Source organism: Staurois parvus, unplaced genomic scaffold (assembly GCF_062004578.1).
Source record: "Staurois parvus isolate SC_StPar_1 unplaced genomic scaffold, SC_StPar_1.0 ptg000276l, whole genome shotgun sequence".
NCBI classification, from domain to species: domain Eukaryota; kingdom Metazoa; phylum Chordata; class Amphibia; order Anura; family Ranidae; genus Staurois; species Staurois parvus.
Genome location: NW_028318072.1, coordinates 4,353,532 through 4,366,841, shown reverse-complemented (window position 1 = coordinate 4,366,841; position 13,310 = coordinate 4,353,532). Strand labels below are relative to the sequence as shown.

At 41.0% G+C, this 13,310-nt stretch overlaps 1 pseudogene; it reads right to left on the bottom strand.

The window, feature by feature from the left end:
* Positions 1 to 6,675: 6,675 nt before the first annotated feature.
* On the bottom strand, positions 6,676 to 6,794 carry LOC149459059 (5S ribosomal RNA; annotated as a pseudogene).
* Positions 6,795 to 13,310: the final 6,516 nt, after the last annotated feature.

The window sequence follows — 13,310 nt, the reverse complement described above, 5'->3', positions numbered from 1 at the left end:
CCAGAAAGATCTGGCAGACACTGGAGTTGTGGTACACTATTCCAGTATAAAGAGATACGTGTACAAATATGCTCTGCATGGAAGAGTCATCAGAAGAAAACCTCTTCTACGTCCTCACCACAAAAATCATCGTTTGAACTTTGCAAATAAACATATAGACAAGCCTGATGCATTTTGGAAGCAAGTTCTGTGGACCGATGAGGTTAAAATTTAACTTTTTGGCCGGAATGAGCAAAGGTACGTTTGGAGAAGAAGGGGCACAGAATTTAATGAAAAGAACCTCTGTCAAACTGTTAAGCATGGGGTTGGATCAATCATGCTTTGGGGTTGTGTTGCAGCCAGTGGCACAGGGAACATCTCACGAGTAGAAGGAAAAATGGATTCAATAAAATTTCAGCAAATTTTGGATGGTAACTTGATGCCATCTGTGAAAAAGCTGAAGTTAAAGAGAGGATGGCTTCTACAAATGGATAATGATCCTAAACACACCTCGAATTCCACGGGGGATTGCATCAAGAGGCGTAAACTGAAGGTTTTGCCATGGCCTTCACAATCTCCTGACCTCAACATAATTGAAAATATATGGATAGACCTTAAAAGAGCAGTGCGTGACAGACAGCCCAGAAATCTCAAAGAACTGGAAGACTTTTGTAAGGAAGAATGGGCAAAGATACCTCAAACAAGAATTGAAAGACTCTTGGCTGGCTACAAAAAGTGTTTACAAGCTGTGATACTTGCCAAAAGGGGCAGTACAAGATATTAACTCTGCGGGGTGCCCAAACTTTTGCAGACACCATTTTTTTGTTTTCTGTTATTTTGAAAGTGTAAATGATGGAAATAAAATCTAACTTTTGTTGACATATTATAAGAATGTCTAATCTGTAATTTGATGCCTTTTGGAGATTTTTCCATCTTTCCTTGGCTTCTTTATGCACATTAATACAAATTTTTAGTTGGGGTGCCCAAATTTCGATCCCCACTGTATATATATATATTTTTATATATATATATATACACACACTGTATGTTGAAATGCGTTTTTTATACATTACCAAATATATGAAAAATATTTTTAAAAAATACATTATTTAATATACTATGTGTCTTTCCAAATACATTTAATCTACATTATTGGAATGCATGTACAAATACATGTAAAAATATATGTTAAAATGACTTTTTAATAAGTTAAAAAAAAATCTGAAGAATATATTTAAAGAAAATATTTTAAAAAAATTATTTTTCATATATTTTGTAATATATAAAAAACGCATTTCAACATACAGTATATATATATTATACATTTTTTTTTTAATATGTTTAATGCGGCCATATATATATATATATATATATATATATATATATGTATATATATATATATATATATATATATATATATATATATATGTATATATATATATATATATATATATATATGTATATATATATGTATATATATATATATATATATATATGTATATATATATATATATATGTATATATATATATATATATATATGTATATATACTGTGGCAGCACGGTATCCTGCCATGGTCGAAGTCAAGCTTATAACCCTGGATTCTCAACCAGGCAGGTTGAGGGGCTCCATGGGGTTTATGTAATGCAGAAGAAACTGGCTTTTCAGTTTCCTCATTGATTCGTAAAGTCCGTTTTGGGATCTGGATCCTGGAGATTTGTAAGTGATCTGGGAGGGATGAAATCTCCAAAACCGGGGTCCGTGTTTTCAGAACCCCCAGCACACTGATTTCACAGGTGTGTGCAGGCCTTTTTATAGAAGGCTAACCATAATTCTGGGCTCCACCCCGGCAGACAGGAGGTCACTGCCTTGGAGTAAGGAGAGCACCACTGAGGAGAGGTGGGAGCCAGAGCAGCAAGGGGTTGCTAGCTGTGTGCTAAAAGTCATTTTGGAAGGAGTCTGTAGGAGACAGCCGAGAGCCTGAAGTGGAAGGTCAGAGTGAGCAGAAATCTGTGTACAAGCCCAGGAGGCTGATTATTTTTCTTATTTGTTGAACTGTGTTTGGTGCATGAGTCTGAGCTCTGTGTGCAGGTGAGGAGAACCTGCAAGAACAAAAGGAATTTGCCTTAAAGAGACAGTGCTTCATGGTTTTGCTGGACTATGTAAAATTGTTGTGGAGTGACTGCAAGGATGAGGCATGCAAAGAGAAAGGACATTACTCTAAGATGGGAAGATCCCCCAGTTTTTGAGTCAGCTGTGGAGTGGGGTCAGCGCCTGCTGGCAGCAGTGAACCCAGTTAAAAAGGAAGTGCATGCTGTTGCCCCTGGCAACGCTGGTGAAGGGAAACCAGCTTTCTGTGTGTGGAGTACTAAGCTTGAAAGAGGATGCAGTGTTGGAAGTCCGGCCAAGACACTGCCGCAAGAGCACTGTTTGCAGTGCAGTGTATGGGGGCACACTGTCTCGAAGTGCCCTTTATCCAAGCTTCCAGTACAAGGTGACGCAATCAGAGAAAGGTCTGGGTGTGAAATTGGGAAGCCTGCTTGGAGTTCCAGGAAGGAGCAACAGGCTGGCCAAAAGTTTAAGAAGAATGTGGTTGCCCATAGCAACACCTGTGACTTCAGGCCTGTGGACCTTGTGAGAGGAGTATCGTCTGCAGAGGATTGTGACAACGCAGAGATGAGAGAGAGAGAGTCCAGCGCATCTGGAAGAACCCACAAAGTTCAGCTGGGAGAGTGCCATCTCCCATAGCAACAGGAGAAAGCCTGCCAACCAGGAGAAGGGGCTACAAGGGAGATGTGGTTCCGTATCCCAAGAATGTTATGTGTGGAACCATACCCTGCTTGGAATGTGGTCAGTTTGGGCATGGTATCTTTACCTGCCCCAGATTATGGAATACTACTGATGATGGTGCTACTGGGCAAACATCTTCATCTGCAAGCCCATATTCTTGTTTAAAAATGTTGGCAGCCACCTCTGGCAACAGTGAGGAAGTACCTGTTGTGCTTGCAGGAGGTGCCAAAGAGTCAGAAGTGCCTGCCACAATATCATTCTGTAGATGCATGGATGAACTGGCTGGCCAAAGCCAAGCTATCACGTACCTGGTGATGGAGGCCAATGGAGAGAGGGCTTCCCTTGCGGCTAAGTTCCAGACTCCCCTGAGAGTGGTACAGCGGGAGTCAGGCCCAAAGTTGCACAGGTCGCCTGTAGGAGTGCTGGTTGGTGGTCCACTCAGAAGCACAGCTGGTGCACGGAGATATGTCTGCAGACAAGAGGCACCTGTGCATGGTATGCAAGCCCTTCTGGGATTTAGGTGTTTACTGGGTAGTCGGTTCAAGCCAAGGTCAGGTACCAGGTGGGAATCAGAGCAGACGTAGTGAGATGGGATAGCCATGGTCATACATAGAGGAGCGAGAGAGAGTATCCGTAAGCCAGGCCGAGGTCAGATCAAGGGTAAGGCAGAGTAGACAGGTCCAGGAGCAAGCCGAGTCGGTAACAGGAGATCACGGGTCAAGTCACAGGAACAGGGCACGGGGATCTAGAGATCATCCAGCAACTAGAGGAAGTGATGAACCTCCTTATAAAGGCTGTCTGGCACCAGACTGAGGCTGATGTGTACTTCTGCGGCCATGTAGAGTACTGGCAGAAATGCCAGATCTTCCAGAACTCCTGCCGTGGACAGGACCCTGACAGAAGCAGAGGAGATAACAGAAAGGATCCAGATCCCACGCTCTCAAGTGAAGAAGGTGAAGCCTGTTGCAGTGGTGGGTAAGACTAGTACTATTGAGATAAATGTGGGAGATACTAATGCAGTGATTAATGAGACTGACTTTGATAGACTCTGCTATAAATATGGGGTACTTCCAGTTGGGAAACCCACTGCGTGTAATCTTGAGAAAGACTTGCCTCTGTACAATGCTCTGTTTAGTGGGGAGGCAAGAGTTAAAAATGAGTAGTCATGAGGATAAAAATGTCAATGTGAAGTGTACTGATATTGGGGTTGCACCAAGGTCATATAAACAAAATGCTTCCCATGCAGGGGTATCCACCATCAAACAAATGAAACAAATAATCAGCCTCCTGGGCTTGTACACAGATTTCTGCTCACTCTGACCTTCCACTTCAGGCTCTCGGCTGTCTCCTACAGACTCCTTCCAAAATGACTTTTAGCACAGAGCTAGCAGCCCCTTGCTGCTCTGGCTCCCACCTCTCCTCGGTGGAGCTCTCCTGACTCCAAGGCAGTGACCTCCTGTCTGCCAGGGTGGAGCCCAGAATCACCGTTAGACCACTATAAAAAGGCCTGCACATACCTGTGCAATCAGTGTGCTGGGGGTCCTGAAAACACGGACCCCGGATTGGAGATTTTATTCCTCCTAGATCACTTAGAAATCTCCAGGCTCCAGATCCCAAAACGGACTTTACGAATCAATGAGGAAACTGAAAAGCCAGTTTCCTCTGCATTACATAAACCCTCTGGAGCCCCTCAACCTGCCTGGTTGAGAATCCAGGGTTATAAGCTTGATTTCGACCGCGGCAGGATACCGCGCTGCCATATATAATTTTTTTTAAATATATTTAATATGGCCAAAATTGTAGTATTTCAAATATATGTCAATATATTTGGAAAGAATATTTAAAAAATATATTTAAAATATATTTTTCTTTCATGTGGAAGGCGGACTCATCTCAGGCTTCTAACAAGCCTCTAACTAACCACCAAAAACCCTATCTACCTACAGGGTGCTACACCTGCAAAAACAATGTGCTTATTATTATTATTATTTTTTTTTTTTTTTTTTTTTTAAAGCTTTACTTATCATTTAAGCCTTCTTTGAAGCTTAAAAAGAATTATGATGCAAACAAGACAGAAATTACTGAAAATCTATCTGATCTGTGGAATAGGACTATGCAATGCATAACTGCTGGTGATTAAACATGTAATGATGCAAATCAATTCACCAGTGCACTAGAAAGAGCATGAAATTTATAAGAGACTGTCTTAAAAATATTATTCTCTTCTATTGGATATCAATACAGAAGAGTCTCTGCAAAAGTTAAATAATTCTACTGCTCTTAACAAAGAAAGATTACACTTTTTGAAGTCAAGTCACGAGTAAATTACAAGATATCACAATTTCATGAAAATACATCCTACTCTACTTCTCCCAAGCATGCTAAAAGATCCTCTGGATCATGAAGATTTCACACACTCATTTGCTACTTCAGAGTTATTTCACATATTTAACGTAAGAGGAAAAGTACTGTCCTACACCTTGCATTCATGTGCTGGCAAAGTAGAAACCACAGGAAGAATTACCCCATGCTGGAGAATCTGTTATTTCAGACATAAAAGGGACTGAAGGAATTCATCTTCTCACACTTATCGAGTGCAATCAAATACCTAATGACAGAGAGGAAATCGCTACACCGGAAGACACAAATTACATATATGACTTTAAAGTTTCAAGACAGGTCTACTTTCTACCATTGGACAATAATGCCAAAATGATGCTTTTGCTGCAGACAGATATTCCAAGATAGTCGTAATAATCCTTATGCGCTAAACACTGAACTAGGCTGGGTCTTTATTAGCACTGCTCTTGCCAGGAAAGAGTTCAATCAATGTACGCAGAATTCAAGACATTCCCTTCATTTCTCAGAACTCATGCTTTTGGAAATACTGTAGATAACCACTGCAACAAAGACACTTTCTGTGAGCGTTCATCAATAAATCATCTTATAGCAGTGTCATCGAAACATCAAACTCCCACTGACAGCAACAAACATGACATTTCAATACCTAGGAATCTACTAATATTGTGATCCTGCATGACAATACTGATGTTCATCAGTTCATAAACTTTGTTTCTGCTGACTCTAAGGGGTTTATTTACTAAACCTGGTTGACTCAGAATCTTGGGCACCTGTGCATGGTAGCCAATCAGCTTCTAACCTTAGCATGTTCAGTTAAGCTTCAGCAATAAAACCTGGAAGCTGATTGGTTTTTATGCAGAAGTGGACAAGATTCTGAGTCAACCAGGTTTAGTAAATAAACCCCTAAGGGTCCATTCACACAGGGAACTTGACTGTATGTCCCATGCAGATACGTGTTTTCCTGGCACAGGGATGCACAAGTGATGCATGCATCCCCATGTCCATAGATCAAGATAGAATAAGCAGGTGCTATATATATATATATACTAAAATCAAAATACAATATAGAAGGGATGTGTATTTACAAATAATCCCTACAAATCATCACTATATATAGCGTAAGGCCCCCAAAACGTGGGCCAACTGTAGTGACCCTAGACCAGGGGCGGACTGACAACTCATGGGGCCCCCAGGCAATAGGGAATCATGGGGCCCCTGTGTCCTTGCCCACACTCAAAGCACACCCAAAAAAGCCTATAAAAGGTACCAGGGGCATTTCATGGGGCCCCCTACTGACCCCGGGTCCTCGGGCAGTGCCCGAGTGCTTGAATGGTCAGTCCGCCCCTGCCCTAGACAAATATTGTCGCAGTGTTGTTCTATTCTAAGTGAAGCTGCCCCTAATTAAGTTTGATTAACACTTATAGCATGCAAATAAAATATAAATAAATAGACATTTGCCCAAACAATAAACTTCATATAGTGCAATAAGTACAAGATTAGTACCACCTGAGGGTTATCTCAATTTTGGTCCATGCAAAAAAATTTTAGCCTACAGCACCTGGAATTCCTAGGCGGTCTCCCATCCAGGTACTAACCAGGTCTAACTCTACTTGGCTTCCGAGATCAAACAAGATAGGGCGCATTCAGGGTGATGTGGCCGTAGGCGGCTAAGTGTGCTTAGACCAAAGAGATATTGTAACCCCTCCATATAGCATTCAACCAATAGTGAACATGTGAAGTAAATAATAAAAAAAACATGAATATAATAACAACTCTTGTAACTGTCCCAAAATAGGGTAATAGAAAATTCCAAAAAGGGTCAAAAAAATAAAAACATTTTAAAAAAAAGAAAAATATATAAAAAATAAATGTGACTGTGATCTTTGCCACGTGTTCATAACCGTGAAATGCAGATGACTTACTCACCAGTCAATAGATGTAAAAAGATCCCTGATTGCCACCTATTTCAGTAAATACTACTGAATTGCTCACAGCGAACCAGCTGCAGCCTTAGGCTAGTCCTCTCATCAATGAGACTACACCAGGAAATTGAAAAGTGGTAACATCTCTTCTTGCAGAGAGTCCCAGTGAGGGCCCCAGAGAGACTTTGATTCCACATTATTTCAAAAGAAACTTGGCCTGCAATCCAGCTGCAGGTCTATCTACCAAGATCCAAGATGACATAGCTGACAGTTCAAGAAATGCACCTAGAATCTTCTTGGTATTCAGCTCCCCAAGAAATGTATCCAAGTCTCCTACCCCAGTCTTCAAACAAAAACATTCTCCACATCACAGGTTGAAAGCAGAAGACAGATTCATCCAGAATTTATTCAGATCAACTTTTTCCACTTCTACATCTAAGTGTTTACGCATTCTTTGCTACCTACGGAGTAGTGACTTGATGTCTCAAAGGACTGCTTCAGGTATCAAGACACCAATGTCAAAAGATCATCCCAGATTTCATCTGATGTTTCTTGGACTAATTTAAATGTTACAGTGCGAGGTATGACAGAGATGCAGCCTTCAGTATCTGTATCAAGACAACAGAAAACACATGTTGCTCACTTTGTTATTCCGAGTTTAATGTGACAAACAGAAATGGATCACATTATACGAAAAATTACTTTGTTAATAGTGACAGCTCAGGCCTCATGGAAAAGTGTATCAATTTATATTAGAGAATTACAATTACTAACATATAGGATACTAAACAGAGAAAGCGAATGTCAGAACAAACACAAAATTGAACAAAGATACATAAACCAAGTGTGACTAACCTGTATCAAGAGGAGAACAGAAAGCACATGTTGCTCACTTCCATATTCTGAATTTAATAAGAGCTTGTTGGTTGGTAGTTTCCTGAAATCACACTATAAATCATTAGAGCTGCAGCCTAGTAATAGCTTTACAGAGAGGTTTATTCATTTACTTGATACATATACAGTATATGCTTTCCTCAGTTCCTTATTTCTTTTTAGGTTCAAAGACATGTCATCCTTTATCAGCTTATATTGGTTCATAGTGAAGTATGCTATATGCTGACCAGGGGCGGACTGACCATTTGGAAACTCGGGCACTGTCCGAGTGCCCGGGGTCAGTAGGGGGCCCCATGAGATGCCCCTGGTAACTTTTTCATAGGCTTTTTTGAGTTTGGGCAAGGACACAGGGGCCCCATGATCCCCTATTGCCCAGGGGCCCCATGAGTTGTCAGTCCACCCCTGATGCTGACATTGGGTTAGGGCCACTGAAACTTATTTACTTATGTTATTTCCTTCTGTCCTTCCTTCCTGTTTAATGTTAGTTAGTTCAGTCCTAGCTGGACACTGCCCGCTTCTTCCATGTTCTTTCAGTCAGTGTTAGTACTTTGCAGAGACAGGGCTTAGGAAAGTCATTGTGTTCTTACACTTCAGAAGACTGGATACAACATCCTCTATACTGCAATTAAAAGGAAAATTGTGTTAGCTACAACTTCTATTGACTGTTCAAGAGTTAAGCTACCTGTGGATTGTACCAAATCAGGCTTTCATGACAGACAGGGTCTAAGGAGGTATGCCTATGCATAAAGAAGCATTTAAAAGAGAACAGGCTTTTACATTTCAAAGGTAATATTTTTTAATGTATCTTCTTTATTAGCTATGTTCAGTATTACACTTTCTTTCTTCATAGTAAAGTAAACTTGACATATTACATAAAATATTTAGTGTTTAAAATATTTCTAATGACAGACAGTTTTTGGGGGGGGTAGAACAGGGAAGGATTGTTATCACCTGTGTCCTGTTATGCAGATTTTATCCTGATCCATAAAAACAACAGAAAGAGAGAGTAAATATTTTTAAAGTGAGCGAAATCCTCTTTTAGCTTGGCAGCAGCCTTTGCCATTACTCAGAAAAGTGATCTCTGATGGAGAGTAGTTGACAGGCGACTGAGAGGTGATATGTTGCCTCCTCACTGCCTGTTTTACCACTGAAAACCCACACAATCATTCTGTGCATTTCACATAGTTGCAGGGCATTACATTATGGCCCCATTCACTTGAATAGGTTGGTACCACTTAGTGGTGGTACCGCCTAGCGAACTTGACAGGGGGGTACAATTTTTGCTGCAGCTACAAAAAAGTATTGTGGCTGCAGCAAGTGTACAACACCCTCCAACTTCATTTGTAAAACAGACCTTATACAGTTATTACTGGAACAAATGTCTCCTTTGGAACACTTTCTCTATATTCATGCTCTGGTGACAACTCAAAATTTTGCCTTTTCCATTGCTTTCAGTACTGGTGATTGGGACAAATAGAGAGGTTTAAGTTCCCAATTGGGGCACAGACAGCAATAAAACAGGGGTTCCAGTCTTCCACCACATTATCCAAAATTAAGAAGAAAAGTTTCAGCTTTAGCTAAACTTTAAATAAACTTTCACACTTGCAGTCAGCAGGCGTAAGCTCCAAAGAGCATAAATTTTGCAAACCAAGTCTCACGGATGCATCATGTATTAAATGTCTATTTGTAAATAAGACCTTCTATGAATAAAACAGCAGTTTAATAACCCAAAAAATAAAGTTGACCAGACCATTGCATTGTCCTTTTAAGTAAGTAAACTGCATTTGCACAGTATAGCATTCATATTAATTGCAAAAAAGTATAATTTAACTTTATCCAGTGCAATAAATGGCTTTATCTATAAAATTTTTCATCTCGCTTAGATAAATCTATAATGTAACAATGATCCCCACCTCCAGGCAGCCTGCATCACAGGATCATGCAGAAGTGATATGTAGAGCCATTAAAAGATATCACAACCTTGGCTGTGGAACGGGCCATCTCATGGGGTTAAAGAAATACACTCTAGGGTTCTATCACCTTGCTCTAATCTCTATGATGGAGCACTTTTGTCTTTCTCCTACCATTATGTGATTGAACCTGGGTGATAAATTTCAGCAAATCCTGTCAGAAAATCTTTCATGATCTTGGAAAAAGAATTAATAGCTGTGAGTCAACGTGAACCTGTTTTTTTGTCCTGCACGCCTTTATCACCCACTGTAAAACTAGCCGTATCTTTTGTGCAGGCCAGGATTGCATCCTTGGGACCTTCAGGAGTTTAAAAACAGCCTTGTTATTTTATTACAGCTCTGCCAAGAAAGTATGAAAAAATGGCTAAGGATAGAAACAATATTTTCAGTTCAGCACAGAAGTATTCGCTCCACAGTGTGTATGCTTAACATCTTTAGAAACAGATCAGTTCCTGCTGTTCTGGAGACTCAAAGTATCGAGTATGGTAGCTGCTGGAGCATTTGATAAAGCTAAAGATTCTGTACCGTATAGGATGAAATCAATGCTGGCAAGAGGTTTGGGGTTAGCAGTTTAAAAGCCAAAGATACAACTACAGCTCTTTGATGCCGTTAGCACATATTATGTAGGACACACCCCTGCTACATCCACAATTACATGGACTATTACATTTTTGTTAAATGATAGGTATACCCAGGGGCGGACTGACAACTCATGGGGCCCACGGGCAATAGGGGATCATGGGGCCCCTGTGTCCTTGCCCAAACTCAAAAAAGCCTATGAAAAAGGTACCAGGGACATCTCATGGGGCCCCCTACTGACCCTGGGCCCTCGGGCAGTGCCCAAGTTTCCAAATGGTCAGCCCGCCCCTGGGTATACCCTTATAATATCTGTTGCTAAATATACTCTTCCACCCCAACCCCCAAGCTAAACTACACTATCCCCTCCACTAACTACTCCAGGGTTTACAGACACCCAACAAAAATCTCTTAAGTGCTGACCACCCAAGTGTATTGAGTGCCTATTATCTTAACCCCTTGACGCCGACATAACACAAATATGCAGCCTCACAGAACTGGGCTTTTTTCCGTGGGGCCGCATATTTGGTACTTGTCTTTGTGCTGGGAGCGCGCCACACAGCACGTTCCCAGCACAAAGACCGTGGTGTCACTGAGAGCACCGGGTCCCGTTCTAACGATCGGGACCCGGGACTCCTGATTCCGGGTTACATGATCACTGTGATAGCCTCTGATTGACTATCACAGTGATCAGACACTGTACAGCCCACCCCCCTTGTTTGTTTTTCTCTCTCTATGAATGGAGGAGAGAGATACATTGTATCTCTCTAACTCCTGGCATAGAGGGGAAAAAACAAATGTTTGTAAAAAAAAAAAGATAAATAAATATTAAAAAATAAAGAAAAAATACCTAGATCAAGGTTTGATCTAGTTCAGTGCCAGGGTAAGTGTTTGGGTCAAGTTCATGGTCACAGGTCAAGGTCAAAAGGTCAGGGTCAAAGGTCAGGATTTAAAAAAAATTGGTAACAGTGTCAGTTACTGTCAGTGTGTTTTAGGTAAAAAAAAATAGACAAAAACAAAATGTGCACTATTGTTTCTGGGCTGTACTGTGGGTACAAATAACATACACATATATGGTATCACTGTGATCATCAAGAGCTGGAGAATTTATTTTGGGTTGTTCTTTGGTGGTAGGTTATGGTAGTAACAAGAAACACACAGCTAAATAAAAAAAAAATTTTTTTTACTATTTTGGGCCAGTTTTCCTTTGATAATAAATAAAAATCAGGAGATATCCATTACCAGTTACCACCAAAGGAAAGCCCAATTTGTCCTGAAAAAAACAAGGTATAAATCACCTGGATGTACAAAATAGTTGTGATGATATGTACGGTTTTACTAACACAAGTTAACGTTGCTAAATTGTGCTTAGGCATTTAGATTTGTTTTACCCTTAGGCATGAAGGGGTTAAATAGGGCCATACACTGATCAGCCACTGATATGACCACTGGCAGGTTTAGTGAATAAGACTGATCATCTTGTTAGAATGGCATCTGAAACTGGGTGGGATAAATTAGGCAGCACGTAAACGTTTTTCCTGAAGTTGATGTGTTGAAAACAGGAAAAAATGGGCATCACAGTTTGTTGTGTATGGGGCTGTGTAGCAGCACACTGGTCAGAATGCCCATGCTGACCTATGTCCACAGACATAAATGCCTACAATTGGCATGTGAGAACTGCATCATGGAGCAATAGAAAAAGTGGCAAGGTACATGACTTTTTCTATTACACCATGTGGATGGATGGGTGTGTGTGCGTCGCTTACCTAAGAGATGGCACCAGGATGCAGTATGGGAAGAAGGGAAGCCAGTGGAGGCAGTGTGTTGTTTTGGGCAATGTTCTGCATGGAAACATGGTTCCTGACATTCATATGATTGTTATTTGACATGTTCCACCTACCTAAACATCTCCATCATGGAAACGGTATTCCCTGATGATAGTAACCTCTTTCAGCAGGATAATGTGCCCTGCCAAACTGAAAAAATGGTTCAAGAATGGTTTGAGGAACACAACAATGAGTGCAAGGTATTGACTTGGCCTCCATATTCTCCAGATCTCAAACTAATCAAGCATCTGTGGGATGTGTTGAAAAAAACAAGTCTGATCCATGGCGGCCCCACCACACAAATTACAGAGCTTAAAGTATCTACTACTGACAGCTTGTTGCCAGATGCCAGAGCATACCTTCAGAGGTTTAGCAGCATCCATACCTCAACAGGTCAAAAGGCTTTGTTTTGGCAGCAAAAGGGTACCTACTCAATAATAAGTAGGTGGTCATAAGGTTATGGCTGATCAGTGTATATATTCAGTAGAATATTCCATTAAAATCAATGGGGATCCAGTGTTCAGGCTTGGGCAGAGCAGAAAAGATTTTCATAAGCCAAGCTGTAAGTCCTGACAAAGCAACAAAACACGTTGATGTCACAAGGCGTCAAGTGACATCCCATCCTCACGCCCCCAGGCCAAGCCGTGATGGCGATGGACCATGCGGAGGGAGAAATGACAAGTAATTTACAGGTCTGAAATTGTACTGCACTGCAGCAGACCCTGGCCATACAAGGCAACATACTGGAGACGGCTGTAGAGAGGTAAGATTGTATCTTATTGCCCTGATTAAACAGTGGGACTATCACGAGCACTACTTTCAACACTGCACAGACCTGCTCACTACCAGACAGGTGGACTATGATTGTTTCAGCTCTTTGGGATGTACCACACCATCGGTGAGCTTGAAAACCTTACATTCTGCCATGGGCCTTGTTCCACCATTGGATGGACATTGAGGCGGAGGTTCTGAGCAGTTTATCACTTAATTTTG